The sequence below is a fragment of the Panthera tigris genome, chromosome A1 (assembly GCF_018350195.1).
Source record: "Panthera tigris isolate Pti1 chromosome A1, P.tigris_Pti1_mat1.1, whole genome shotgun sequence".
Classification (NCBI taxonomy): domain Eukaryota; kingdom Metazoa; phylum Chordata; class Mammalia; order Carnivora; family Felidae; genus Panthera; species Panthera tigris.
The window spans coordinates 8,891,820-8,919,606 of record NC_056660.1 but is presented as its reverse complement, the minus strand read 5'-3'; the positions used below and the strand labels follow the sequence as shown (position 1 = coordinate 8,919,606).

Below are 27,787 nucleotides of genomic sequence, written 5' to 3'. Positions count from 1 at the left end.
CTCCTCTCGCACTTCTGGAGGCCGAGAGTCCAAAATCAAGGTGTCGGCAGGGCCAACACATGCTCTGAAGGCTCTGGAGGACCATCCTTGCTTTCTTCTTCCAGCTTCTGGTGGCCCCGGGTGTTCCTTGGCTCATGGCGGCACCACTGTGTTTCTGGGTCCGTCATCATGTGGCCTTCTCCCCTGCGTCTGTGTCTCAAACCTTCCTCTGCTTTTTTGTCTAAGGACAACTGTCATTGGATTTATGACCCACCTGAGATTCAACGTGATTTCATCTCAAGATCCTAAAACTAATTACATCTGCAAAGACGCCTCTCCAAATAAGTCACGCTCACAGGGTCTGGGAGTTAGGACTTGGGCATGTCTTTTGGAGGGGGCACAGTTGAACCAACTGTATACCTCAGGGCCCTGGGCCTGCCATGTAGTGCCAGCCTCTGAAGGGCACAGACTTTCACAGGGAGAGCCAACCTACGGGACCATCTGGGGGCGAACTGCTTTCACTGAAGATGCCCCTTCAAAATGCTGTTGCATTTTGTGCCCTTATGTTAAGCCGACTTCACCACCGGCTCTGAAAAAGCACCTGTGAGGACCTGGCTGGCCCAGGGCCTCCCCTTGGGCCAAACGCTCAGCCTTGAGGGTCATATCACCTGAGACCAAAGGGTGTGGGGAATTCTTCCCTCTGCAGTTAATGTCTCAGCAACTACCCAGAAAGGAGCTTCTAAAGAGGGTTGCGTGTGCTTGGGTGTGCGGTCAACAAGAAGCCAGGCTAAGCCCGTCCATAAAGCACACAATTTCCTCATCTCTCCCCCCCGCGGGATCATAAAGAGAATTTGGCCCGGGTCTGCCAATCCTAGACCGTCCCTGTGCTTTGGCCCCTCGGTCCTGAAGGTGCAAGCCAGCTCCTCAGGGAGGGCGGCTGAGAGTCTGACAGACGGTGACGGGGCACAGCCTAAACTTACAGGCCGTGGGTAAGTCCCTAGACTCCACAGTCAGCCTGGATTTGAAGCCTAGACCTGCCACTGACCAGCTATGTGATTCTGGGCAAATTCCTCAACGTCTCCCAGCTTCATCTAAAGAACGGGTGGTTGTGAAAATCGTTACTTTTCTGGGTAGACGGCTTAGCAGGTGCCTGGCTCACAGTGTGTGTGCTCAGCAAGTGCCCGTTGTTATGGTTATTACTCAGAGGAAGGAAACTGGTCGCACCCCTTTATTTGAACCCCCCAAAGCTGGTCACACCCCTTTATCTGAACCCCCCCACCAAAGCTCAGGGCTGATGGATTGGAAACAGAACTGCCAACCAGTGCCCTCCACCCCCTGAATTCTTCCACTGTCTAGCCTAATTGTCATTACAGATGGTTTTATTTTTCAATCATTGACACACCAAGACTTTCTTTTCATGATCTAATTTATGTAAAATGCAAGGCTGATTCTAGAAACAGGGAACCAAGGGGAAGGAAGTTATTAGAAACTGCTCTGCCTTGTCTCCTGACCATTCGTCCTGAATATCTGGAAGAATTTCTATTTATCGCCTCCTCAATCTGTAGCTCTCTCGTTGTGTCCTCGGAACAGGAACTAATTTTTCTCCAACAAAAGAGCCCAGTGAGGCATGCGGAATAGTTGACAGAAGGCCTGCCAAGTAGAACGCAGCTCTAAGGTCTGTGAAAGAAAGGACCAAATGCCTCCCATACGCGGGGTCCTGACTACGTGGCATGACAGGGCCCGGGACACACAGCATTCAGTCCTATTCCTGGTCCCAAAGTGAGAAGAAATCAGGATGAAATCTGCCTCCCCTCACCTCCTACACAGTCCTGTAGGAGTTAACCTAGCCCACTCACTACCCCCTAATCATCCTGCTTTTCTTTCCCTCAAATGTCCAAGTTGTTCCCACCTCAGGGCCTTTGCACAGGTCGTGCCTCTTGCCAAATACATTCTTCCTGGGGTCTTTGCAAGGCTGGCCCCACTGCATCACTCAGGTCTCAACTCAGATGTCACTTCCTCAGGGGTGATGCCATCTAAACACTCCCCACCCTTCATTTGCAAGTCACGTAGCTAGTTTTATTTTCTTCCGTCAAGGAGCAAGAATTTCCTGTCCCTTTCAAGGTCCTTCTCATAGGACTAAGTATCAAATTGACAAGAACCAGATTAACAGGAGAAAAGAAAATTTAATTTTGTATGTACAGGGAATCCACACAGACATGGGGATTCCAAAGAGTCAAGGAAAAATGAGGTATCTATGTCATCCTGAACAAGGAGAAGGGGCTAGAGGGGTTCAAAGGGAAGGAACGCAATTCACAGGGAGATGAAAAAGAGCAAATGTTGGGTCAACGAACGTTTCCTGGGCCACTAAGAAACAAAGGGACAAAGAGGACTTTGGTCAAACAGGCCTTGCTGGATTCCTCCCTGTTCACTGTATGTAGTTCATAGTATAAAGAGTTATCTGCGGAGATAGCGCTCTTCCTGGAGTGAGTCCTCTAAATTCTTTTTAGGTACCTGTAGGGGAGGGTCCTGAATCTGCTGGGTGTTGATTGCTTTTTAACTTCAAATAATCTTCATGACAAAGTAGTCCATCTTGGGGCAGCCTGACCTTGGCCCCTACACTTCACAGTGCTCTGTATTTTGTCTTTTTTTTCTACGTTTGCCAATTTATTGTCTGCCTTCTCCTCTGTGGAGGGCAAGGCCATCTGTCCTGGCAAGAGGTATGTACTGTGAAGTTTCCTGAGTGCTGAGGGTAAAGAAGAGGGGAAACGCGGGGAAGATTTCATGGGTGTGGTGGCTACTGAACAGCGAATACTGTTTGGAGAGCTGAAGAATGGAACAGCATTGCAAGGGAGGGTCCCAGCAGAAACGAAGGCTCTGGGGCCAGGATGATGGTGCAAGTTCTGTAAGCACAGTGGGTTCATCCTGAGGTTGAGCAAATGACATCTACCATTGTCACTCTAGCCTCATCAAATGCTGCCTAGGACCGGGATGGGAAGAGCGGAGAGGAATGTACCCAGGAGGGGTACAGGAGGGGCTGGAGCCCTGGAAGCCAGGGAGAGGTCGGGACCAGTAGGGGCTGAGAAGCAGAGCATGAAACACAGGACCCCGGGGTCCTCGCTCTGTGTGCTAGAGCAAGCCTGGGAGCAGGAAATGAGTCACCAGAGGCCCCCAGGGCAGACGGCAAGGTGCACCTCTGAAGTGAGAGGCCACAGTCAAGCTACAAGCCCTGACTCTCACAGAGAGGGAGGCATTCTTTAATAGCTATCTGCTGAGTGAGCGGTGGGTGAGTCAATTTAGAAAGGGTGGGAGAGGCAAGCGCTTGCGGTGCTGATCGCTGCTCCCTGGCTCATCTCACGGAGCGCATCTGTCCGTCTGCCAGGAGCCCAGGTCGCTGCGGCTCAGCAACAGGCTGTCCGTGGCTCTCTCTTTGTGGGATTAGGCGGAACTGTCCACTCCCCACCTGTCTCTTCAGGAAGCTGGGAGGATCATCCGGTTAATCTTTCCAAAGCTCTTTGTAGACCTTTTGTGCAGAATGTCCCAAAGATTTCTGGAATAGTGATACTGTACTTTGAATTCATGTGGCTATTTTCTTTTGAAAGCCTTAGACGGCCTTATTGGCGGTGGAGTGGATTTTCTTACAGTATCGTTCGGCTTCTGTTTCTTCACCTCTAGAGACATAAAAGGTGAACTTTGCCTTCAGGATCTTAATCAGGACCACGTACTTACTCATTTATTGGATGGTTAACCCGTTTATTATTGAGTTATAAGAGTTCTTACTATATTCTAAATACAAATCCTGTGTCAGTTATATAGTATCAATATATAGTATAGATATAGTAAAATTTTTCCCAATCTGTGATTTATCTATTAACTTTCTTTCTTGTCTTTTTTTTTTTTTTTTAAGAGAGAGAGAGAGAAAGAGAGAGAGCACGAGTGGAGGAGAGGGGCAGAGGGAGAGAGAGAGAATCTTAAGCAGGCTCCACACTCAGCACAGAGCCCGACGTGGGGCTTGATCCCAAGACCTAGGATCATGACCTGAGCCAAAATCAAGAGTCAGACACTCAGCTGATTAAGCCACCCAGATGCCCTAATCTACTAACTTTTTGATGGTGTTTTTTTGATGGGCAGAACTTTTTAATACTGTGAAGTCCAACTTATCAACATTTTCTTTTATGCTTGGTGTTCTCTGTGTCTTAGGTAAGTAATTTTTGCCTCCTATGTGCTTGCAAATGTAATCTCCTATGTATTCTAGAAGCTTGATAGTTTTGGCTGTTACATTTAGGTTTATAATCTATCCAGAATTAATTTGGAGGTAGGGTGTAAGGTAAGGTCAAGATTGATTCTTTCTACATGGACATCCAGTTGCTCTGGTACCAGATGTTGAAAAGATTTTCCTTTACTCCATTGAATTGCTTTGGCAGTTGTGGTAAATACAAATTGACAATTTAACTATGGGTCCGTTTCTAGACTCCACTGATGTACAGGTATATCCTTATTCCAATACCATATCTTCTTGATTAATGTACCTTATAGTAACCCTTGAAATTTTGTTTAAAAATTATTATTTCATCATTTATAGTTATTTAACGGTAACTTTTGGAGCTTGTTCAAAATTAAGTATTCTAAGTCCTTTTTACTTCTTTATAAATTTTAGAATCTGCTTGCAAGTTTCTATAATAAAAGCCTTCTTGGACTTGATTGGGATTGCATTGAATCTATAGATCAATATGGGGGAAAATGACATCAGGTAACAATATTGCTTTCCAGTCTATGGACATGGTATACCTTCCTATTTATTTGGATCTTCTTTAATTTCTCAACATATAGGTCTTGATCATATTTGTTAAATTTATCTCTAAATATTTCCTGATTTTGATGCAACTGTAGTGTTTTATTAAATTTCATTTACAACTGCTCATTGTTAATATATAAAAATACATCTAATTTTTGTATATTAACTTTCTATCTTGCAACCTTACTGAATTTGCTTATTATTCCTAAGATTTGGGGGGAGGGAGTTGGAGGGTTAGATTCCTTGGGATTTTCTATGTATGCAACCATGTCAACTGTGAATAAAGACATTTTTACTTCTTTCTTAAAATTTTTTTAATGTTTACTTATTTTTGAGAGAGAGAGACAGAGTGCAAGCAGGGGAGGGGCAGAGAGAGAGGGAGACACAGAAACTGAAGCAGGCTCTAGGCTCTGAGCTGTCAGCACAGAGCCTGACACGGGGCTCCAACTCACAAACTGTGAGATCATGACCAGGCCGAAGTCGGCCACTGAACGAATGAGCCACTCAGGCGCCCCTTTGCTTCTTTCTTTACACTCTTTATGTTTTTCTTTATTGCACTAAGCCCTTCAGTACTATGTTGGAAAGAAGTGGTAAGGGTGGAAATCCTTGCCTTATCCTCAACTTTAAGGGGATACACTCAGTTTTGCATCAGTATGATATTAGTTGTAAATTTTCACAGGTGTCTTTTACTGTTGTTATGAGCTGAACAGCGTTCCCCCACCTTATTCATATGTTGCAGTCCTAATCCACAGTACCTCAGATGGAACCATATCTGGAGACAGGGTCTGTACAGAAGTGATACAGCTGAAATGAGGTCATTAGAATACACTCTATAATAATTGGACTGGGATAAAAAGATGGATAAAGACCATGTAAGAATATAGAGAGAAGACAGCCATCTACAAACTGAAGAGAGAGGCCTCTGAAGAGACCAACCCTGCTGGGACCTTCATCTTAGACTTCTGGCTCTCAAAATTGTGAGAAAATAAGTCACTACTGATTAAGCCACCCAGTCTATGACAGCCCGAGCAAACTGACACAGACAATGAGGAAGTGCTTCTTATTCCAAGTTTGCTGAGAATTTTTTTTTTTTAATTATAAACAAAGCGTTGAATTTCTCGATGCTTTTTCTTTTTTGTTTTGGCTTCAACTGAAATGATTTTTTTTTAAGTTTATTTATTTTGAGAGAGACAGAAACAGCACAAGTTGGGGAGGGGCAGAGAGGGAGAGAGAGAGAATCCCAAGCAGGTTCAGAGCCCAATGCTGGGCTTGAACTCATGAACTGTGAGATCATGACCTGAGCTGAAACCAAGATTCAGATGGTCAACTGACTGAGCCATGCAGGCGCCCCTGAAATGCATTTTAAAAAATTTTGTTAATGAGGAAAATTACATTGATTCATTAAATTAACTAAAATAACTCTAATTTGCATTCCTGGGATAAATTCTTTTTTTTAATTTTTTTTAATGTTTATTTTTGAGAGAGAGAGAGCGAGTGAGCAGGGGAGGGGCAGAGAGAGAGAGAGGGAGACACAGAATCCAAAGCAGGCTCCAGGCTCTGAGTTGTCAGCACATAGCCGGATGCGGGGCTCCAACCCATGAACCATGAGATGACCTGAGCTGAAGCTGGAGCTTAACCAACTGAGCCACCCAGGCACCCTTTGGGATAAATTCTAATTGGTCATAGTATGCTGTACCTTGTATGTATTGCTGAGTTTGACTGGCTCAAATAAACATTGTCTCAAGGATTTTTGTGTCTATGTTTATGAGGAATATTAGTCCGTTTTTTATTTTTGGTCATACATATTCTTTCCTGGTTTTGCTCTCAGTCTCACTCAAGGTTGAATCAGAGAAATAGAACCAGGAGGAGATGCATTAAGGAACTTATTGTGAGGAATATGTGATCGTGGGGGCAGATGAGGCAGGTCTGAAATCCCTAAGGCCATCAGGAGGGGCAGGCCAGGACTCCCAGGCATGAGCTGAAGCTGCTGTCCACAGGCAGAATTTCTTCCGGGAAGCACAAACTCTGCTCTGGATTAGCCTCACCCAGAGCATCTGGGATAATCCCCCTTGAGTAAAGTCAACTGATGATGGACTTTAATCACATCTGCAAAACACCTGCACAGCAAACTCAGCGTTCCGTAACAGGGGCGGTGGTACAGCCAAGTTGATGTGTCCAGAAGACCATCACGGTGTGATGCTGGCCTCATGACATGAGTTGGAAAGCATTTCCTCTTTCCATACTTTTTTTTTTTTTGAGATATAATTCATATACCATAAATTCACCATTTTAAAGCGTACAGTTCTGTGGTTTACTAAAGATTTACATGACACTGTGCAACCATCAGCACCGTCTAATTCCAAAAAAGAAACCCTGTCATTCATGAGCATTTTCCATTTACTCCTTCCCTCAGCCCTTGGCAACCACTAAGCTACTTTCCGTCTCTACGGATGTGCCTGTTTGGGACATTTCGTGTTAATGGAATCATACAACAGGGGGTCTTTCGTGTTGGGCTTCTCCCACTGAGCTGACATTTTCCAGGTTCGTTCCTGCCGCGGCAAGTACAAGGACTTCACTCCTTTTTAAGGCTGAACAATATTCCATTGTATGGATGTAGTGCTTTTGTTTATTCATTCAACAGATGACGGACATTTGGACTGTTGCCACTTTTTGACTATTAAGAAGAACGCTGCTGGGCTAGGAGGTTCCGGAAGATGGCGGCGTAGGAGGACGCGGGGCTCACAGCGCGTCCTGCCGATCACTTAGATTCCACCTACACCTGCCTAAAGAACCCAGAAAACCGCCAGAGGATTAGCAGAAGGGAGTCTCCGGAGTCAAGCGCCGACGAGAGGCCCACGGAAGAGGGTAGGAAGGGTGGCGAGGCGGTGCGCGCTCCACGGACCGGCGGGAGGGAGCCGGGGCGGAGGGGCGGCTCGCCGGCCAAGCGGAGCCCCCGAGTCTGGCTGGCGAAAGCGGAGGGGCCGGACAGACTGTGTTCCGACAGCAAGCGCGACTTAGCGTCTGGGAGGTCAGAAGTTAACAGCTCTGCGCGGAAAGCGGGAAGGCTGGAGGACAAAGGGAGGGAGAGCTGCCGAGCCCCCGGACGGCAGAGCTCAGCTTGGCGGGGAACAAAGGCGCCAGCGCCATCTCCCCCGCCCATCCCCCAGCCAAAATCCCAAAGGGAACCAGTTCCTGCCAGGGAACTTGCTCGCTCCTCGCAAACACCCAACGCTGTGCTTCTGTGGAGCCAAACCTCCGGCAGCGGATCTGACTCCCTCCCGCTGCCACGGGGCCCCTCCTGAAGTGGATCACCTAAGGAGAAGCGAGCTAAGCCTGCCCCTCCAGCCCCCGTGCACCTTGCCTACCCACCCCAGCTAATACGCCAGATCCCCAGCAACACAAGCCTGGCAGTGTGCAAGTAGCCCAGACGGGACACGCCACCCCACAGTGAATCCCGCCCCTAGGAGAGGGGAAGAGAAGGCACACACCAGTCTGACTGTGGCCCCGGCGGTGGGCTGGGGGCAGACATCGGGTGGGACTGCGGCCCCGCCCACTAACTCCAGTTATACACCACAGTACAGGGGAAGTGCCCTGCAGGTCCTCACCACGCCAGGGACTCTCCAAAATGACCAAACGGAAGAATTCCCCTCAGAAGAATCTCCAGGAAATAACAACAGCTAATGAACTGATCAAAAAGGATTTAAATAATATAACAGAAAGTGAATTTAGAATAATAGTCATAAAATTAATCGCTGGGCTTGAAAACAGTACACAGGACAGCAGAGAATCTCTTGCCACAGAGATCGAGGGACTAAGGAACAGTCACGAGGAGTTGAAAAACGCTTTAAACGAAATGCAAAACAAAATGGAAACCACGACGGCTCGGCTTGAAGAGGCAGAGGAGAGAATAGGTGAACTAGAAGATAAAGTTATGGAGAAAGAGGAAGCTGAAAGAAAGAGAGATAAAAAAATCCAGGAGTATGAGGGGAAAATTAGAGAACTAAGTGATACACTAAAAAAAAATAATATACACATAATTGGTATCCCAGAGGAGGAAGAGAGAGGGAAGGGTGCTGAAGGGGTACTTGAACAAATTATAGCTGAGAACTTCCCTGAACTGGGGAAGGAAAAAGGCATTGAAATCCAAGAGGCACAGAGAACTCCCTTCAGACGTAACTTGAATCGATCTTCTGCACGACATATCATAGTGAAACTGGCAAAATACAAGGATAAAGAGAAAATTCTGAAAGCAGCAAGGGATAAACGTGCCCTCACTTATAAAGGGAGACCTATAAGACTCGTGACTGATCTCTCCTTTGAAACTTGGCAGGCCAGAAAGGCTTGGCACGATATCTACAGTGTGCTAAACAGAAAAAATATGCAGCCGAGAATCCTTTATCCAGCAAGTCTGTCATTTAGAATAGAAGGAGAGATAAAGGTCTTCCCAAACAAACAAAAACTGAAGGAATTTGTCACCACTAAACCAGCCCTACAAGAGATCCTAAGGGGGATCCTGTGAGACAAAGTACCAGAGACATCACTACAAGCATAAAACATACAGACATCACAATGACTCTAAACCCATATCTTTCTATAATAACACTGAATGTAAATGGATTAAATGCGCCAACTAAAAGACATAGGGTATCAGAATGGATAAAAAAACAAGACCCATCTATTTGCTGTCTACAAGAGACTCATTTTAGATCTGAGGACACCTTTAGATTGAGAGTGAGGGGATGGAGAACTATTTATCATGCTCCTGGAAGCCAAAAGAAAGCTGGAGTAGCCATACTTATATCAGACAAACTAGACTTTAAATTAAAGGCAGTAACAAGAGATGAAGAAGGGCATTATATAATAATCACAGGGTCTATCCACCAGGAAGAGCTAACTATTATAAATGTCTATGCGCCAAATACCCGAGCCCCCAGATATATAAAACAATTACTCATAAACATAAGCAACCTTATTGATAAGAATGTGGTCATTGCAGGGACTTTAACACCCCACTTACAGAAATGGATAGATCATCTAGACACACAGTCAATAAAGAAACAAGGGCCCTGAATGATACATTGGATCAGATGGACTTGACAGATATATTTAGAACTCTGCATCCCAAAGCAACAGAATATACTTTCTTCTCGAGTGCACATGGAACATTCTCCAAGATAGATCACATACTGGGTCACGAAACAGCCCTTCATAAGTATACAGGAATTGAGATCATACCATGCATACTTTCCAACCACAATGCTATGAAGCTTGAAATCAACCACAGGAAAAGTCTGGAAAACCTCCAAAACCACGGAGGTTAAAGAACACCCTACTAAAGAATGAATGGGTCAACCAGGCAATTAGAGAAGAAATTAAAAAACATATGGAAACAAACGAAGATGAAAATACAACAATCCAAACGCTTTGGGATGCAGCGAAGGCAGTCCTGAGAGGAAAATACATTGCAATCCAGGCCTATCTCAAGAAACAAGAAAAATCCCAAATACAAAATCTAACAGCACACCTAAAGGAAATAGAAGCAGAACAGCAAAGGCAGCCTAAACCCAGCAGAAGAAGAGAAATAATAAAGATCAGAGCAGAAATAAACAATATAGAATCTAAAAAAACTGTAGAGCAGATCAACGAAACCAAGAGTTGGTTTTTTGAAAAAATAAACAAAATTGACAAACCTCTAGCCAGGCTTCTCAAAAAGAAAAGGGAGATGACCCAAATAGATAAAATCATGAATGAAAATGGAATGATTACAACCAATCCCTCAGAGATACAAACAATTATCAGGGAATACTATGAAAAATTATATGCCAGCAAATTGGACAACCTGGAAGAAATGGACAAATTTCTAAACACCCACACTCTTCCAAAACTCAATCAGGAGGAAATAGAAAGCTTGAACAGACCCATAACCAGCGAAGAAATTGAATCGGTTATCAAAAATCTCCCAACAAATAAGAGTCCAGGACCTGATGGCTTCCCAGGGGAGTTCTACCAGACATTTAAAGCAGAGATAATACCTATCCTTCTCAAGCTATTCCAAGAAATAGAAAGGGAAGGAAAACTTCCAGACTCATTCTATGAAGCCAGTATTACTTTGATTCCTAAACCAGACAGAGACCCAGTAAAAAAAGAGAACTACAGGCCAATATCCCTGATGAATATGGATGCAAAAATTCTTAATAAGATACTAGCAAATCGAATTCAACAGCATATAAAAAGAATTATTCACCATGATCAAGTGGGATTCATTCCTGGGATGCAGGGCTGGTTCAACATTCGCAAATCCATCAACGTGATACATCACATTAACAAAAAAAAAGAGAAGAACCATATGATCCTGTCAATCGATGCAGAAAAGGCCTTTGACAAAATCCAGCACCCTTTCTTAATAAAAACCCTTGAGAAAGTCGGGATAGAAGGAACATACTTAAAGATCATAAAGGCCATTTATGAAAAGCCCACAGCTAACATCATCCTCAACGGGGAAAAACTGAGAGCTTTTTCCCTGAGATCAGGAACACGACAGGGATGCCCACTGTCACCGCTGTTGTTTAATATAGTGCTGGAAGTTCTAGCATCAGCAATCAGACAACAAAAGGAAATCAAAGGCATCAAAATTGGCAAAGACGAAGTCAAGCTTTCGCTTTTTGCAGATGACATGATATTATACATGGAAAATCCGATAGACTCCACCAAAAGTCTGCTAGAACTGATACATGAATTCAGCAAAGTTGCAGGATACAAAATCAATGTGCAGAAATCAGTTGCATTCTTATACACTAACAATGAAGCAACAGAAAGACAAATGAAGAAACTGATCCCATTCACAATTGCACCAAGAAGCATAAAATACCTAGGAATAAATCTAACCAAAGATGTAAAAGATCTGTATGCTGAAAACTATAGAAAGCTTATGCAGGTAATTGAAGAAGATATAAAGAAATGGAAAGACATTCCCTGCTCATGGATTGGAAGAATAAATATTGTCAAAATGTCAATACTACCCAAAGCTATCTACACATTCAATGCAATCCCAATCAAAATTGCACCAGCATTCTTCTCGAAACTAGAACAAGCAATCCTAAAATTCATATGGAACCACAAAAGGCCCCGAATAGCCAAAGTAATTTTGAAGAAGACAACCAAAGCAGGAGGCATCACAATCCCAGACTTTAGCCTCTACTACAAAGCTGTCATCATCAAATCAGCATGGTATTGGCATAAAAACAGACACATAGACCAATGGAATAGAATAGAAACCCCAGAACTAGACCCACAAACGTATGGCCAACTCATCTTTGACAAAGCAGGAAAGAACATCCAATGGAAAAAAGACAGTCTCTTTAACAAATGGTGCTGGGAGAACTGGACAGCAACATGCAGAAGAATGAAACTAGACCACTTTCTCACACCATTCACAAAAATAAACTCAAAATGGATAAAGGACCTGAATGTGAGACAGGTAACCATCAAAACCCTAGAGGAGAAAGCAGGAAAAGACCTCTCTGACCTCAGCCGTAGCAATTTCTTACTTGACACATCCCCAAAGGCAAGGGAATTAAAAGCAAAAATGAACTATTGGGACCTCATGAAGGTAAAAAGCTTCTGCACAGCAAAGGAAACAATCAACAAAACTAAAAGGCAACCAACGGAATGGGAAAAGATATTTGCAAACGACACATCGGACAAAGGGCTAGTATCCAAAATCTATAAAGAGCTCATCAAACTCCACACCCGAAAAACAAATAACCCAGTGAAGAAATGGGCAGAAAACATGAATAGACACTTCTCTAAAGAAGACATCCGGATGGCCAACAGGCACATGAAAAGATGTTCAACGTCGCTCCTTATCAGGGAAATACAAATCAAAACCACACTCAGATACCACCTCACGCCAGTCAGAGTGGCCAAAATGAAGAAATCAGGAGACTATAGATGCTGGAGAGGATGTGGAGAAACAGGAACCCTCTTGCACTGTTGGTGGGAATGCAAATTGGTGCAGCCGCTCTGGAAAGCAGTGTGGAGGTTCCTCAGAAAATTAAAAATAGACCTACCCTATGACCCAGCAATAGCACTGCTAGGAATTTATCCAAGGGATACAGGAGTACTGATGCATAGGGGCACCTGTACCCCAATGTTTATAGCGGCACTCTCAACAATAGCCAAATTATGGAAAGAGCCTAAATGTCCATCAACTGATGAATGGATAAAGAAATTGTGGTTTATATACACAATGGAATACTACGTGGCAATGAGAAAAAATGAAATATGGCCTTTTGTAGCAACATGGATGGAACTGGAGAGTGTGATGCTAAGTGAAATAAGCCATACAGAGAAAGACAGATACCATATGGTTTCACTCTTATGTGGATCCTGAGAAACATAACAGAAACCCATGGGGGAGGGGAAGGAAAGAAAAAAAAAAAAAAAAAAGAGGTTAGAGTGGGAGAGAGCCAAAGCATAAGAGACTGTTAAAAACTGAGAACAAATTGAGGGTTGATGGGGGGTGGGAGGGAGGGCAGGGTGGGAGGGAGGGCAGGGTGGGTGATGGGTATTGAGGAGGGCACCTTTTGGGATGAGCACTGGGTGTTGTATGGAAACCAATTTGACAGTAAATTTCATATATTAAAAAATAAAAAATAAAAAAAATAAAAATAAAAATAAAAATAAAAAAAAAAGAAGAACGCTGCTGGAAATATTTGCATACAAGTTTACGTGTGAATACGTATCTTCAGATCTCTGGGGTACATACCTGGGAGTGGAATTAGTGGGTCACATGCTAATTCCATGTTTAACATTTTGAAAAAAATACCAACCTGTTTCCTGGCAGCGATGTTCCAATTTCACCACATCCTCACCAAACTTCTCCTTTTCTGTTGTTTTTTTTATAATAGCTGTGCTGGTGGGTGTGAATTCACATCTCATTTTGATTTTGACTTGCGTTTCCCTAATGACTAATGTTGTTGAACATCTTTGCTTGGGCTTAATGGTCATTTTTATATCTACTTTGGAGACACGTCTACTAAAATCCTTGGCCCCTTTTTAAAAAATGTCCTTTCTAATGCTGAGTTGTAATAGTTTTTTCCCCCCGAGTTCTAGCAGAGACATGATTCGCGAACTTTTTCTCTTATTTTCTCTTCACTTCTCACTTTCACTTTCTTGAGAGTATACTTTGAAGCGCAAAGCTTTACATTTTGCTGAAGTCTAATTTACACAATTTTTCTTTTGTTACTTGTACTTCTGGTATCATATCTAAGAAATTGCTACCTAATCTCAGGTCCCAAACCTAAGAGTTTTACATTTAGCTCTTTGATCCGCTTTAAGTTCGTTTCTGTATATGCTGTGAGGGAGGGGTTCAACTTACTGTTTTGCATGTGGACATCAATTGCCCCAGTGCCATTTGTTGAAAAACCTGTTCTTTTTTCTGTATGGGTGGTCTTGGCATTCTTGTCAACAATTGGTTGGCTGTATTCATATGGGTTTGTTTCTGGCCACTCTGTTCTATTTATGGACTTTTTAACTCCCCATTCCATTGATTAATAGGTCTGTCCTTAGGCTAGCACCACACTGTCTTGATTACTGTAGCTTTGTAATAAATTTTGAATACAATAAATGTGAGTTCTCTCAATTTGATCTTCCTTTTTAAAACTCAATGTATTTAAACTAAAAACAAAAGCAGTTCACTCATTTCTCCCACCCTTCCCCCCACCCCATCTCTGGTAACCGTCCATCTGTTCTCCGTATCTATGAGCTTCACTTTTTTTATTCATTTTTAAGATTCCACTTATAACAGAGATCATATGGTATTCGTCTTTCTCTGACTTATTTAGCATATTGCCCTTGACATCAATCTATGTTGTCACAGATGGCAAAATTTCATTCTCGGTCTTATTTAATATCTCTCTCTCTCTCTCTCTCTCTCTCTCTCTCTTTTTTTTTTTTTTTTGCCTTTCCTGACTTTTTGTGATTACCTCAACGTTTCTTAGCACTCAGTTTTTCTTCCTTTATTTAACTGTACCTCTTTGTTTCATTTTATTCACTTATTTATAATATATTAATTGAATACCTGACATCTTCATGTCTTTGATTTCTTGAATCTCCACACCAGCCATTAGCTTCCTTGAGGTGGCAAGAGTGAAATTAATACAGGGAAGGTCAAAGACCTGACTTGAAAGAACTCTACCACAATAAGATGAGAAGCTTAGAGGAAGAAGAAAGAAAGAAAGTAGAAGGTGAGCAGAGGGATGGAGGGGAGAGCTTGAGGAAGTAAAGGCAGACAAGAATTTCAAGAAAGAAGTGATGGTCGAGAGGGGAATTGAATAGAAAATTCCCCCCAAAAGATATGCAAATGGCCAATAAGTACATGAAAAAGATGCTCAACAACATTGATCATCAAAATCAAGATCACAGTAAGATACCACCTCACACTAATTAGAACTGCTATTATCCAACTCCTCTCTACTGCCCCCCTCCAAGCCTCAGAAAATAAATACTGGCAAGAATGTGGAGAAATTGGAACCCATGTGCATTGCTGGTAGGAATGTAAAATGGTCCAACCACTGTTGAAGACATACGTATGGCCGTTCTCCCAAAAAATCATAAAATTACATACGATCCAACAATTCCACTTCTAGGTATATACCCCAAAGAACTGAAAGCAGAGATTCAAACAGATATTTATGCACCAATGTTCATAGCAGCATTATTCACAATAGCCAAAAGGTGGAGACAACTCAAAAGGCTATCATCAGAAGACTGAATAAATAAAATGTGGGATATACATACAAGAGAATTTTAGCCTTAAGAAAGAATGAAATTTGGATATGTGCTACAACATAGTTGGACCTTGAAGACATACTAAGTAAAATAAGCCAGACACAAAAGGACAAATATTGTACCGAGAATAGCCAAATCCACAGAGACATAAAGTGGAACGGAGGCTAAGTGTAGGAGAGAATGTGGAGTTAGTGTTTAGCTGATGCGGAGTTTCAGTTTAGGATAATGAACAAGTTCTAGAGATGGATGGTGGTGATGGTCACACAACAATGTGAATGTACTCAATGCCACTGAACTTAAAAATGCTTAAAATGGGGGGCACCTGGGTGGCTTGGTTGGTTAAGCGTCCGACTTCGGCTCAGGTCATGATCTCACGGTCCGTGAGTTCGAGCCCCGCGTCGGGCTCTGTGCTGACAGCTCAGAGCCTGGAGCCTGTTTCAGATTCTGTGTCTCCCTCTCTCTCTGCTCCTCCCCTGTTCATGCTCTGTCTCTCTCTGTCTCAAAAATAAATAAAAACGTTAAAAAAAATGCTTAAAATGGTAACTTATGTATATTTTAGTTCAATAAAAAAGTAAGAAGACGTGCCCGCAAAAGCACTGCAATTCTTATTTTATAGATCAAGGAAACAGCACAGACTAAGGAACTTATTCAAAGTTGCACTAGGGAAGGGCAGAACTAGAATTTGCATACAGAGAATTCAAAGGCTGTGGTCTTGACAATTCGCCACATTGTCTCTTTCCAAAGTAGTTACTGTGTTAGTGTTTATAATAGCAGAAATATGGAAACAACTTAAATGTCCCAAAATAAAGCTCCATTGTGAACTGTTACAAAGCCATGAAACTTACGTTTCGAAAGACTTTTCTACTGACATGGATATCTATTTACGCATTAAGTGGGGAAATGGCAGTATACAAAAATGAACGTACGTTATGAACCAAGTTATATTTTTTTAAAACGACATGCATTGAGCTTAAGTATGTTTGAGCATAAAAAGAAGGAATTCTGGGGCTCCTGAGTGGCTCAGTCGGTTGAGCATCCAACCAGTTCAGGTCATGATCTCACAGTTGTGAGTCTGAGCCCCACGTGGGGCTCACTGCTGTCAGCGCAGAGCCCATTTTGGATTCTCTGTTCCCTTCTCTTTCTGCTCCTCCCCTACTTACACTTTCTCAGAAATAAATAAAACATTAAAAAAAATTTCAATTGGAATCTTACGATCGGAATTGTAAGATTCGAAGTGATTTCTTTTTCACACTTTTCTGAGTGTTTTCTGTACTAGTTATCCAATTGCTGTGTAACAAATTGTCCCCAGACTGAGCAACTCGAATGCACAACGAATATGTATTTTCTCTCACAGTTACCATGGGTCAAGAATTTTGGAGCAGCTTCATTGGGTAGTTTGGGCTCGCGATTTCTCATTAGGATCAGTCAGATGTCAGCAGAGGCCGTGCTCACTTAAAGCTTAATTGGGTTTGGAGCTTTTGCTTCCAATGTGCCTCATTTACATGGCTGCCAGGTGGGTTCCTTCTCCACAATTACCCTTGAGTGTCTACACAACATAGCGCTGACCTCCCCCAGAGTCAGTGCTACCCTCGAGACCCAGGGGAATCGCCACAATGCCTTTTGTGACCTGGCCTCAGATGTCACACACGGTCACTTCCACGATGTTCTATCGGACACGCAGACTAATCCTGATTCGTGGAAGGGGACTACACAAGGGGATGAATTCCAGGAGGTGAGTACCATTTTGGAGCTGGCTTCCACAGTCTCACACTTTGCAAATGAATTCATGGGGCACAGCTGTAGTGTCATGATTAGAGGTGTGGGTTCTGAAGCGACACAATCTAGTTCAAATCCTAGTTCATCCACATCAAGTGTTTTTATCAAATAGCGAAATGTATATAATCCTGAGAAAGATACGTGACTAATTTGTGCCTCACTTTCTTCATCTGTAAAACAAGAATGAATACGGTAACCAGCTTACGGGATTGTTGTGAGAATTTAACGAGTTAGTATATGTAAAGCCCTAGAATACCACCTGGCCCGTAGGAAGTGCTACATTGACTAGTATTGACTAATATTATTTACCATTTTTAAAATCATAAAACTGATTAATGGAACAATCATTTAAAAAAATGTACAGTATGGGGGCGCCTAGGTGGCTTAGTCGGTCAAACAGCCGACTTCGGCTCAGGTTATGATCTCGTGGTTCAGGAGTTCCAGCCCCCCATCGGGCTCTGTGCTGACAGCTCAGAGCCTGGAGCCTGTTCAGATTCTGTGTCTCCCTCTCTCTCTCCGCCCCTCCCCTGCTTGCCCTCTGTCTCTCTCCCTCCTCTTGCACTTAAAATAAAGGCCCCAAAGCCAACATCAGCAGAAAGAGCTCAGTTTCATATCCACTTTGGAGTTGGTTTTTTTGTTGTTGTTGTTTCTCCCTCCCATCAGAGTAAGTGGGCAACTCTGAACTGGGCCATGGTAACATAAAGCCAGCAAATATTTCCGATATACCAATAGTGTGCCAAGTCCTGCGGGAGGCACTTGACGGAGTAGGCCTCGATGCTTAATACTCATTAGAAGAAAGGAATGTGACGCTGTGATGTTTGTGATTCGCTATGCCTTTAGCTTTGCAGACGCAGCCCTGAAGAGGTTTATTCCACTTCTCCCAAAGTCGATCGTACACGATAGCCAGCCATCTATCCTTAACAAAGCCACGCAGATTAACCAAGTGGAAACAAGATTCTAACTGAAAAGCTGGTAGGACCTCCGTGGCGAGTGGTCAGGATCAGACCCAGCCTAGCAGGTGGCTCTTCCTGGAATCCATGACTTACCTTTAAATGTTCGACTTCATTAGTGTCAAAAGCTAGATTCCTCTTTTTTCTACAATTGTCATTCAAATATCTACCTTATTTTAAAACTTCTTTTTTAAATGACCTTTTTATCTTAGAATAATGATAGTTGCACCGAAAAGTGATGAATACAGTTTCCAGATATCCTTCATGCAGTTTCCACTAATATTAACATCTGTCATTACCTATGGTACACTTGTCAAAACTAAGAAATTAACATTGGTACAGTGCCATCAGTTAAACTCCAGACATATCTGGATTTTATCCATTTTCCCACTAATGTCTTTTTTCTGTTCTGAGATGTCATCCAGGATCCTACACTGTACTTAGGATTTCTCTTTATAGGCTCCTTTGATCTTGACAGTTTCTCAGTCTTCCCCTGTTTATCATGAACTTGACAGTTTTGAAGAGTGCTGGCCAGACATTTTGTAAAATGTTGCTTAACTTGGGTTAGAGGGATGTTTTCTCTTGATTAGACTAAGGCCTCGGGTTTGAGGAAGAATACCCAGAGGTAAAGTGCCTGAGGAGGATTTACTTTTTGAGAACATTCTTCAACACCTTTAATGTGAAGGTGATGCTATGTATCATGAATTCTCAAGAGGGAAAGCGGTTTCTTAGAGAATTTCAAGGAAGGTGTATCAAAGGGTTCCTTTCTCGTGTATCCTTCGTGTTTTTCTGTGTTTTCACCCTGATCATATTTGCTAATTGGATGTCTGATTCTGTCTCAACGTTTTCGAGCTGGCTCTGCAATAAGGGTCTTTCAAGGGTCCTGTCACCCCTTCCATACTGAGCACCTCCTGCTGGGCCAGCTGCAGGGGGAGGGGCTGGAGTGAAACACTACTAACACAGGTCCCGACTCTCGAGCTCACCTTCGGTTGGAGAGACAGAGCGTTGCAAACTGGACTAAACCAATTTGGTTTCGTGATCATCGAGTCCCTTTTGGTGGATGACAGTGGCCTCCAACGCGTAGGGTACAAGAAAGGATACAGATGTCCCTTGTCCCACTCCCCTCCCTACCAGGTGGTATAGCACGATGAGGGCACATCTTAGCCCACTTTCCACACGGTGAGCCAACTTTTATTAGCAAGCAAGTGAAAAAAAAAAAAAAACAGCTCTCAATCTGTTCTGTAATTCTGGTGAAGTCCTTGCTCTCTGTTCTTTCAGACTCTCCAACACCTTGCACTGAAAGTTTCACTAGAGGCAAATGCATCTGTATCCTGACAATCGATGAAATCAATCAAATCAGATGGGAGAAGCCTCCAGTAAGTGCAACACCCAGGGCTGTGTGCGGTTTAGATCTTGGCTTTTCTCTGTTCTGCCCACGACAGGACAAGTTGAAGTCCTTCTGCTCTACTGTATATTTTGAATACCACCCATTCTATAAGTGAGAAATTACTTCCACACCCCTTACTCAAAGAGCAAGTCCTCTGGTGCGGACTTAAATAAGAATATTTGAAGTCGGGCAGCTTTTTAAATGCTCACCTATCACCCTTGGTATAGGAGTTCCTGATTAAGAGACTTCAGACAGTAACTAAAAGCACCAGATTGTGGATTAACATTAATTCACACACACACACATTATACTGTTAAAGAAAATATCACACAAAGAGTGAAACAAGTTTACTACAGCGAGACAGGGACAGATAAAGGTCTGTGTAAAGTGCTGTGAAGGGGCTCACGAGGTGAGGCTCCCAGCGGTGGAGCAGAGAAGTCCACAGACGGGCAGTCTTAAGTACAGCTACCCTGGACTAGTGGCTTCTCATCAGGGCGCTCACGAGAAAGGGATTCTGGGTAGAGGCAGCTGCCAAGAAAGGGAGCAGAGGCAGGACATGGTTGGGTGTAGGCTCGGCATGGAATCACAGAGGGGAGGGGCAGTGGTAATGGAGACTGGGAAGACAAGGGGGGAGGTGCAAGTCTTGAAAGACCCCCCCCACCCAAGACTGAGGAATGTGGATTTGATCCTATGGGTAACACGCTCTGAGCCGGGGCCCATTCTAAGTCCTCTCCGAATATTTAATTATTCCAGCCTCACAATCTGATGAGACTGGTACCTCATTTTAGAAACAAAGAAGGCGAGTCCCAGATAATTTTGCCGATTCAAATATTGCGTGCCCAATTACAAACTGAATTTCAGATAAACAAGGACTCTATCTTCAGTATATGTCCACGCGGTATTTGGTTGAAAGCTGGCGCTCCTAGGTCCAGAAAGGCGAAGTAAGTTGCTCAGGGAGTCACAGCCGCTGAGCGGGAGGGCCACAATTGGGACGGGTGGGCAGGTGGGGGCACGTGCTGGGCTGCACCCTCCCTGCACCCGCCAGCCTCCGCAGGTACATGCACAGGGTGCAACAGGGCCACGGAGAAGATTCCCAACGGGCAGGAACCCTGGCCAGGCTGTTAGTCACCAGCCAGCCCTGCGTTTGCCCTTTCAATCTTTCTCAGAGGGCCTATGTTCTCACAACAGGTCTACAAACCTCCCATAAACCATCTTAATGCTTAGAACAAAACCCATGCCCTGTGACTAAGTAACGAAAATCCCCTGGATCTCCAAAGCTCTCTCTGCCCTAAGGGTTCTGAAACTTTTTAAGGGTTTCCAGTTCCCCTCTCCAGTTGAGCACCGTAATTAGGAACCTATTCAGATCGGATCTGCACACACTATGCATTTACCGCTCTGCCTACCTGTTGCTACTGGCCTGGGATATAAAACACAGAAACGTTTGAACAGATTTAATAAGGTTTCACCAGAGGTGCAACAGGCAATTGTATTTTTAACATTGGAACGTTTCAAATATTTCAGCGAGGGAATGCTAGGTGCTGGCCATGCAGTGAGGCCCCGGGCAGGATTACTACCCTTACGAGATAACTACTTTTCAGAGTGTCATGAAAAAGGTTGGATATAAAAAACAGACCGAGAGCAACGCAATGGATGTTATAATAAGGGATGTAGAGGAGGCTATGGAAATCTGGAGCCGGGAGCTTCTAACTACCCAAGAAGAAGGGTCTGGCTACTATAGTGTGATTCTGACCTGTGCCACCATTGGCATTACCTGAGAGCTTATTAGCAAGGCAGAACGGGGGCCCCCACCCAAACCCGCGGAATCAGAACCTGCATTTTAACAAGATCTAAGGCTGACTCCTATGCACGTTGAAGTTTGAGAAGCATTTCCTTGGAGAAAACCAGAGATAGATGAATAGAAAATGAATCTGGAAGGATGGAGTTTTCCACGTGGGGTCTAGAATAGAAGACCTTGGGGGGGGGGGTGGGGAAGAGCATAAGCAAAAGCATGCAGCTGTGCAAAGGAATGTATTCAGGAAACAACAGGAATCTGGTATCTCTGGAGCCCAGTAGTACACAGGAGTGATGGACGGGGGGACTGGAAGGATCCGCAAAGACAACCTCAGAGGGGGCAAGACCGTGGGTGACTTTGTTGCCATGGTGAAGGGCTTGAGTTTTTAAAAAATTTTTTAAACGTTTTTTAATTTATTTTTGAGACAGAGAGAGACAGACCATGAACGGGGGAGGGGGAGAGAGAGAGGCAGACACAGAATCTGAAACAGGCTCCAGGCTCTGAGCAGTCAGCACAGAGCCCGACGCGGGGCTCGAACTCACGGACCGCGAGATCGTGACCTGAGCTGAAGTCGGACGCTTAACCGACTGAGCCACCCAGGCGCCCTGGGCTTGAGTTTTTAAATATAATTATTCAAGCATATAAAGCCGTGTAAATAAAAAGCATAAAATAGGATAATGAGTGTAAGATAGAAACAAGACATTACAGATACAGCCTTCTGTGTATTCCCACCCTCCTCCATTGCATTCACCTCCCCTTTTTTTTTTTTTTTTTTGAGAGAGAGAGAGAGAGGGGGGCAAAGAGAGGAGACAGAGAAAGAGAATCCCAAGCAGGCCCTGTGCTGTCAGCGCAGAGCCTGATGCAGGGCTCAATCCCACAAATTGTGAGATTATGACCTGAGCTGAAACCAAGACTTGGATGCTTAACCAACCGAGCCCCCCAGGTGCCCCTCCACCTTTCTTAAACCTAACTACTATTCTGAGTTTGGGGCTTACCATTTTGATATTTGTTTTATAATTTTCATACGTATGTTTGTGCACACAAAAAATAGCGTTTTTCATGCTATGTTCCTACACTTATTTCACTACAACTTGATTTTCTGCTTCAACATTATGTTGTCGGGATTTATCTGCGGAGATATACAAGGCTCCGGTTACTTCCTTCTTAGCTATCATACAGAGTACCTCCTTGGGTGACTAAGTCACTATTTATTTGCCTGGTCTCCTAATGATGGATATTTTGTTTCCAGTATAAATGATACTTGAATGATGCTTGGGTCCTGGGTCCATGCCTTAGTTTCTCCAGGAAACATTGCTAGGAATGGAGTTTCAGGTCGTCAACTTTGCACCTCTTCTTCAAGGTCACTAGATACCATCAGAGTGTTCTCTAAAATGCTTGTACCAGGCGGTGCCCCGGTGGCTTAGCCGGTTGAGCCTCTGGCTTCGGCTCAGGTCATGATCTCGTGGTTTGTGATTTCAATCCCCGTGTCAAAATGCTTTGGATTCTCTGTCCCTTTCTCTCTGCCCCTCCCTCACTTGCACTCAATCTCTCAAAAATAAATGTAATAAAGAAAGAAAGAAAGAAAGAAAGAAAGAAAGAAAGAAAGAAAGAAAGAAAGAAATTACTTGTACCAGTTTATTCTCCTACCAGGAAAGTATGAAGGTGCTTTTTTTTTCTCTACATCCTCTCCAACACCTGATAGGGCCACATTTTAAAACCGTTGCCACTTTGGTGAGAGTGGGAATCTCATTTTTGTTTTCATTTCCTCACTGACGAGTGAAGTGGAACATGCCATTGCATATTCACTGGTGGCTCAGGTTTTCTCTTTTGTGAATTGCCAATAAATATCCATCGCCTGCTTACCTACTGGGTTGGCTGACTCCTACTGATGTGTAGAATTATTAACATATCCTGGATTCTGCTCCTTTATTAGTTACCTGTATACACCATTTTCCTCCCAGGCTTCGTTTACATTTTCATGTTGCTTATGGTGTCTTTGGTTGTACTCAAAGGTTTTAAATTTTAGCGTAATCGAACGAATCTGTGTTTTCCTTTTTGTTGTGTGTATGTGTGTGCCTTCGACTTTATTTCCTTCCTCGATGTGAAAAGATGATTCTACTCTATCTTCCTTTTAAAAGTTTTAAGTTTTGCTTTCTCTATCTGAGTCCAGTTTTTATGTTTTCTCCTATAATCATTTGTCTCATGGCCGTTTATTGAAGAGTCCATCCTTTCCCTCTTGAGTTGTGGTGTCCTTCTGTCATTGACCATGGTTAGGTGGATACATGATCTGTTGCTGTTCTGTCCCACTAGCCTGTGTGTCTTTTCCTGCTCCTGTACCGCACGGTCCTGTTGGACACAGCCTAATAACAAGGAATGACATCTGGGAGGGCGAAACTGCCAACAGCCCCAGAGATTCTCGACTCTTTGTTCTTACGCCTGCACCTTAGGGTTATCATGTTAAGTTCCCCACACGTGTGCATGGACACGTGCGCATAGTCGACTGAAGTATGACTTTTCTTGCCCTGTGCTTCTACAACAATTTGGGAGATCTGGCATCTTTAAGACCGTCCTGCCATCCACAAACATGGAATAGCTTTTCATGTATTAGAGCTTGTTATGTCTTTCTATAATGTTTTATCATTTTCTATGTAAAAGTATTGCTCATAGTTAGATTTTTAGACACCTTATTTTATGTTTTCTACTGCTACTGTAAATGATTTATTTTAAAGTATGCTTTCTAGTTTTTGCTAGATTTTTTTCAGACGGTCTGTGCGTTCACAACAAGTAACTTATAAATGCAAATTGATTGTTTATATAAGCTGATCATTACCAGATCCTGTTGCTGACTTTCCTGCCCTGCGTCCAACTATTGATACAAGCACCTTGCACAGACTCATGTGGTGATCTGCCCATTTACAAATCATTCACCTTCAAGCCCCACTGTGTGGCTGATGGCCTCTTCCATACTGGAGCACTTTCTTCTTTCGATTTCTAGAAAAATCAACATTATTTGCTTGGCTTTGTGAGTTCTACATACATCCAAGAGTCATCTGTGAGAGCGAAGCTAGTCAGTTAAAAAGACACCATCCAGGTGGCTCTTTCCACCTTCCAGATCAGCTCACAGGTTGACAGCACAATGTCTTGAGCCGCCCTGAATCCCTACACTCACCCCATGAAAACAGAGTTTTAAAACAGATTTTTTTTTTGCCCCGCTAAGTCTTTGACATTCATTTGAATCCTCCTGCAAAGGTCAAACGCTAGGGGAAGAAAAACTGTGATTTGTCCTGTGGCCCTCCACCCTAAGAGAGAACCTGGACTCCACATTTAAAGGTCCTACTAGAATATCCAGTCCTCTCCTCTCCATCCATCCCCCCTGACACTGCCTCATTCCGACTCTCACCATCTGCCCCTGGGTACCAGTTTCTCATCGTCGCTGTAATGAATCGCCACAAACTCTACAGCTTAAGACACCACACAGCGGTGACAGACCTATGGATGTCACTGCGGAAAATCAAGGCGTCATTCTTTGAAGCCTCCGGGGGAAAATCCTACTCCTTATCTTTCCTACCTTCTAGAGGAACACACTCCTTGGCTCATGGCCAACGATCTTCAAAACCAGCGATGGCCAGCTGTACCACCCTGACGCTGCTTCCTTCAACAACCCTTTCTCCGTCCTTCTTCCTTTCTAAGGACCTTGTGATTACCCTGGACCCACCTGGATAATCCAGCATAGCCTCCCATCTCAAAGTCCTCAATGAAATAAATTCTGCTAAATCCCTCTTGCTATGTAAACTCGCATATTCCCAGGGTCTGGGGATTAGGATACGAACGAACACCTTTGCGGGCTATCAGTTTACTTTTGTACTCTCAGACCTAGGTTTTTCAAGCTAAAAGCTGTGGCTCTTAATCAACATGGTGGCTTGGAAGCAATATTTTTTCCACCTTTATTGAAAAATAATTGACATATATTACATAAAAGTTAAAGGCGTACAATATGATGGTTTGATTTTCATACACTGTGAAAGGATGATTGTAATATGCAACCAGCATTTTTTAACGAAATCAGAGTACTCTGCTTCTAGTAAAGTGAAGCATTGTTGCACTAAGGCTTTGTGTTTTGTGGACTCTGGGTTTCATATAGATATACGCACGCGTATACATGTGTTTGTGTGTGTTATTTGGCCGGCGTTATAAATATAAAATCTGTTCCTTCCTGGGAGTTTGATATTTAAAAAAAGAAAAGAGAAGGCAACTCTGGAACTTACATAATAGCCTTCTAATTGGTCTTTCTGCCTCCAGGCTCTCCAATCCATCCTCCACACTGCTGCCAAAAAGTTGTTCCTAAAAACTAATTGGACACGTCACTCTGCTGAAAAAATCTCTAACGGCCCTCCAGAGCTGAGCTGGATATTCTCTGCTTGTTTCCAGATTCACACTATCCATTTTCTCCCCCTGGGCCGACCGCCACGGACTGCCTCACCCCAACACTTTTGCTTCGACTTCCATTTGGGTATGGACAGTGAGAGGCACTGGAAAAGGTCAGGGGGCTGGAAGAGAGAGAAGTCTGGGGGGCACTCGTCCTTGGCTATTTCTCCGCCGGGCAAATCCAGCTTCACAGATGTTTGACCTGTACAGATAGATGCACAGGGCCCTGTGCTCGGAAGGGCAGCATGCTTGCTTTAATGCCCTGCTGGCATCATCTTGGAGTTCTCAGCAGTGTCTGAACAAGTGGCCCTTTTGTTTCATGTTGCACCGGGCCTGGCAAATTATATCACCAAGTTCCACTTTCGGGCTTCATGTTGTGGCGGCGAGGTCCCTCTACCAAAAGCACAGCTCCTGTCCGAGACCCCTTTCCTACGACTACAGCTGCAGGGTTCCGGTACCTGTTTATCCACTTGCCTCGGCAGTACTGGAAGTGATGGTAGTTTCCTGCAGTTGCTGGCCCTGGGGTGCTTCGCCAGCCCACGTTAGTCTTCTTTGGCCCTGCCCGCCTCTTGTAGAGTCCCTTCATTGAACTCGTGCCACCCTTTCAAGAGTGCTGTCTGTTTCCTCTCAGGACCCTCGCTAATAAAGAGTCTATAGGAGTATATCCATGGTCTTGGCTGTCTGAGACTTCACATGTCAGGCCCTCCTTTTCTCGTAGCCGACCTCCCATGCTACCTCATTCACCCTACGGCCCGGCTCCCATCTTCTTGCGATTTCCGCAAGGAGCCTGTTCCTTCTCAGGTCTTCAGGGTTCTTCCATAGAATACAATTTGGGTTGGACACACAGCTATCCGGATTAGCACATCTCAGCTTCTCTTGTGGGAAGAATGGCTGTGTGACCGAATTCCGGCTAACGCCGTGCAAGTAGAAGCATTTGTGTGCATGGCAGATTCCAGGAACCTTCCGGCACAGACTCCTGGAACACTCCTCCGGCTGGTTCTTCTTTGTTCTTTCTTCCATCTTGGGGTCTGAGATGTGGACTCTCTTGGACCACGAGGATAAGGAACACACTCTAGAAATGGCAGAACAGTGGTTTAGAAGGAACTGGGAAATTCCGCGGAACAAAGCCTTCTTACCAGCTCTGCGTTAAACGCCTAAGGGCTTAAGAATTTTACATAAGGGAGAGATAGACTCATTTTTAAGGCACTGATATTTGGGTTTTATTACCAATGAACCTGACCCTAGCTAATGCTATACTTATCACTCACTAAACATTTATCGAAGAGCCTCCGGGGTTCTGGGCACGGTTGCCGGCTCTGGGGCCGCAATTTTGAATTAGCAGGTGGCAGTGGGGCCACGTGCAGGTGAAAGTAGTGTAGTTTCAAGTGGGCAGAGAGAGAGTATTCGTGGGAGCACTAGTGAAGAAGATGTGGAAGAGTACAGATAAGACTTCAGGCAGAGCAGGGATAGTGACATAGGTGCTAAAGTCCCAGGAAACACAAGAAGTCACAACCTGCAAAAGCCAAAATTCAACCACATGCTGCCCCAAAGGAACAGTACCAGACCAAGTGACCAGGAAAGGTAAAAAGGAAAACAAGGAATAAATAAGTTGTGCAAATACAAGCAAAATCAGAGTAGGAACTGAGTTATTAATATCAAATGGAGGCTTCTAAGGGGAAGTATTAAAAGGACATGGCGAGTGACCTTTTCTTGAAGGAGAATACAAAAGACAAAGAAAATTGCCAGCATAAATAATTATGTGCCCGATTACTGACACAAAAATGCAGAAACCCAAAACGGTTACATGTATAAAATTTCAGAAAAGCAATAATATTGAGAAAATGTTAATAACCCTCTTACTTAGTCCTTTAAAGGTTAGGCAGATAAAAAATATT

General features: G+C 43.7%; 2 long non-coding RNA genes across 4 annotated transcripts in view; one reads left to right on the top strand and one right to left on the bottom strand.

Moving 5' to 3' along the window:
• Nucleotides 1-2,222: 2,222 nt before the first annotated feature.
• The window catches only part of LOC122240297, a 47,270-nt gene continuing 21,705 nt past the window's right edge, over nucleotides 2,223-27,787 (bottom strand). For 2 of the 3 annotated variants that reach the window (XR_006219800.1, XR_006219807.1), the window contains one exon: nucleotides 2,223-3,647. This is a non-coding gene — a long non-coding RNA (uncharacterized LOC122240297). Of the gene's footprint in view, nucleotides 3,648-24,687; nucleotides 26,965-27,787 lie in introns of those variants that run through there. The other variant, XR_006219806.1, reaches the window with a different exon arrangement.
• On the top strand, nucleotides 17,234-25,847 carry LOC122240292. Its single transcript, XR_006219779.1, has 3 exons — nucleotides 17,234-17,294; nucleotides 19,567-19,664; nucleotides 25,767-25,847. It is a non-coding gene; the product is annotated as an uncharacterized LOC122240292 (long non-coding RNA).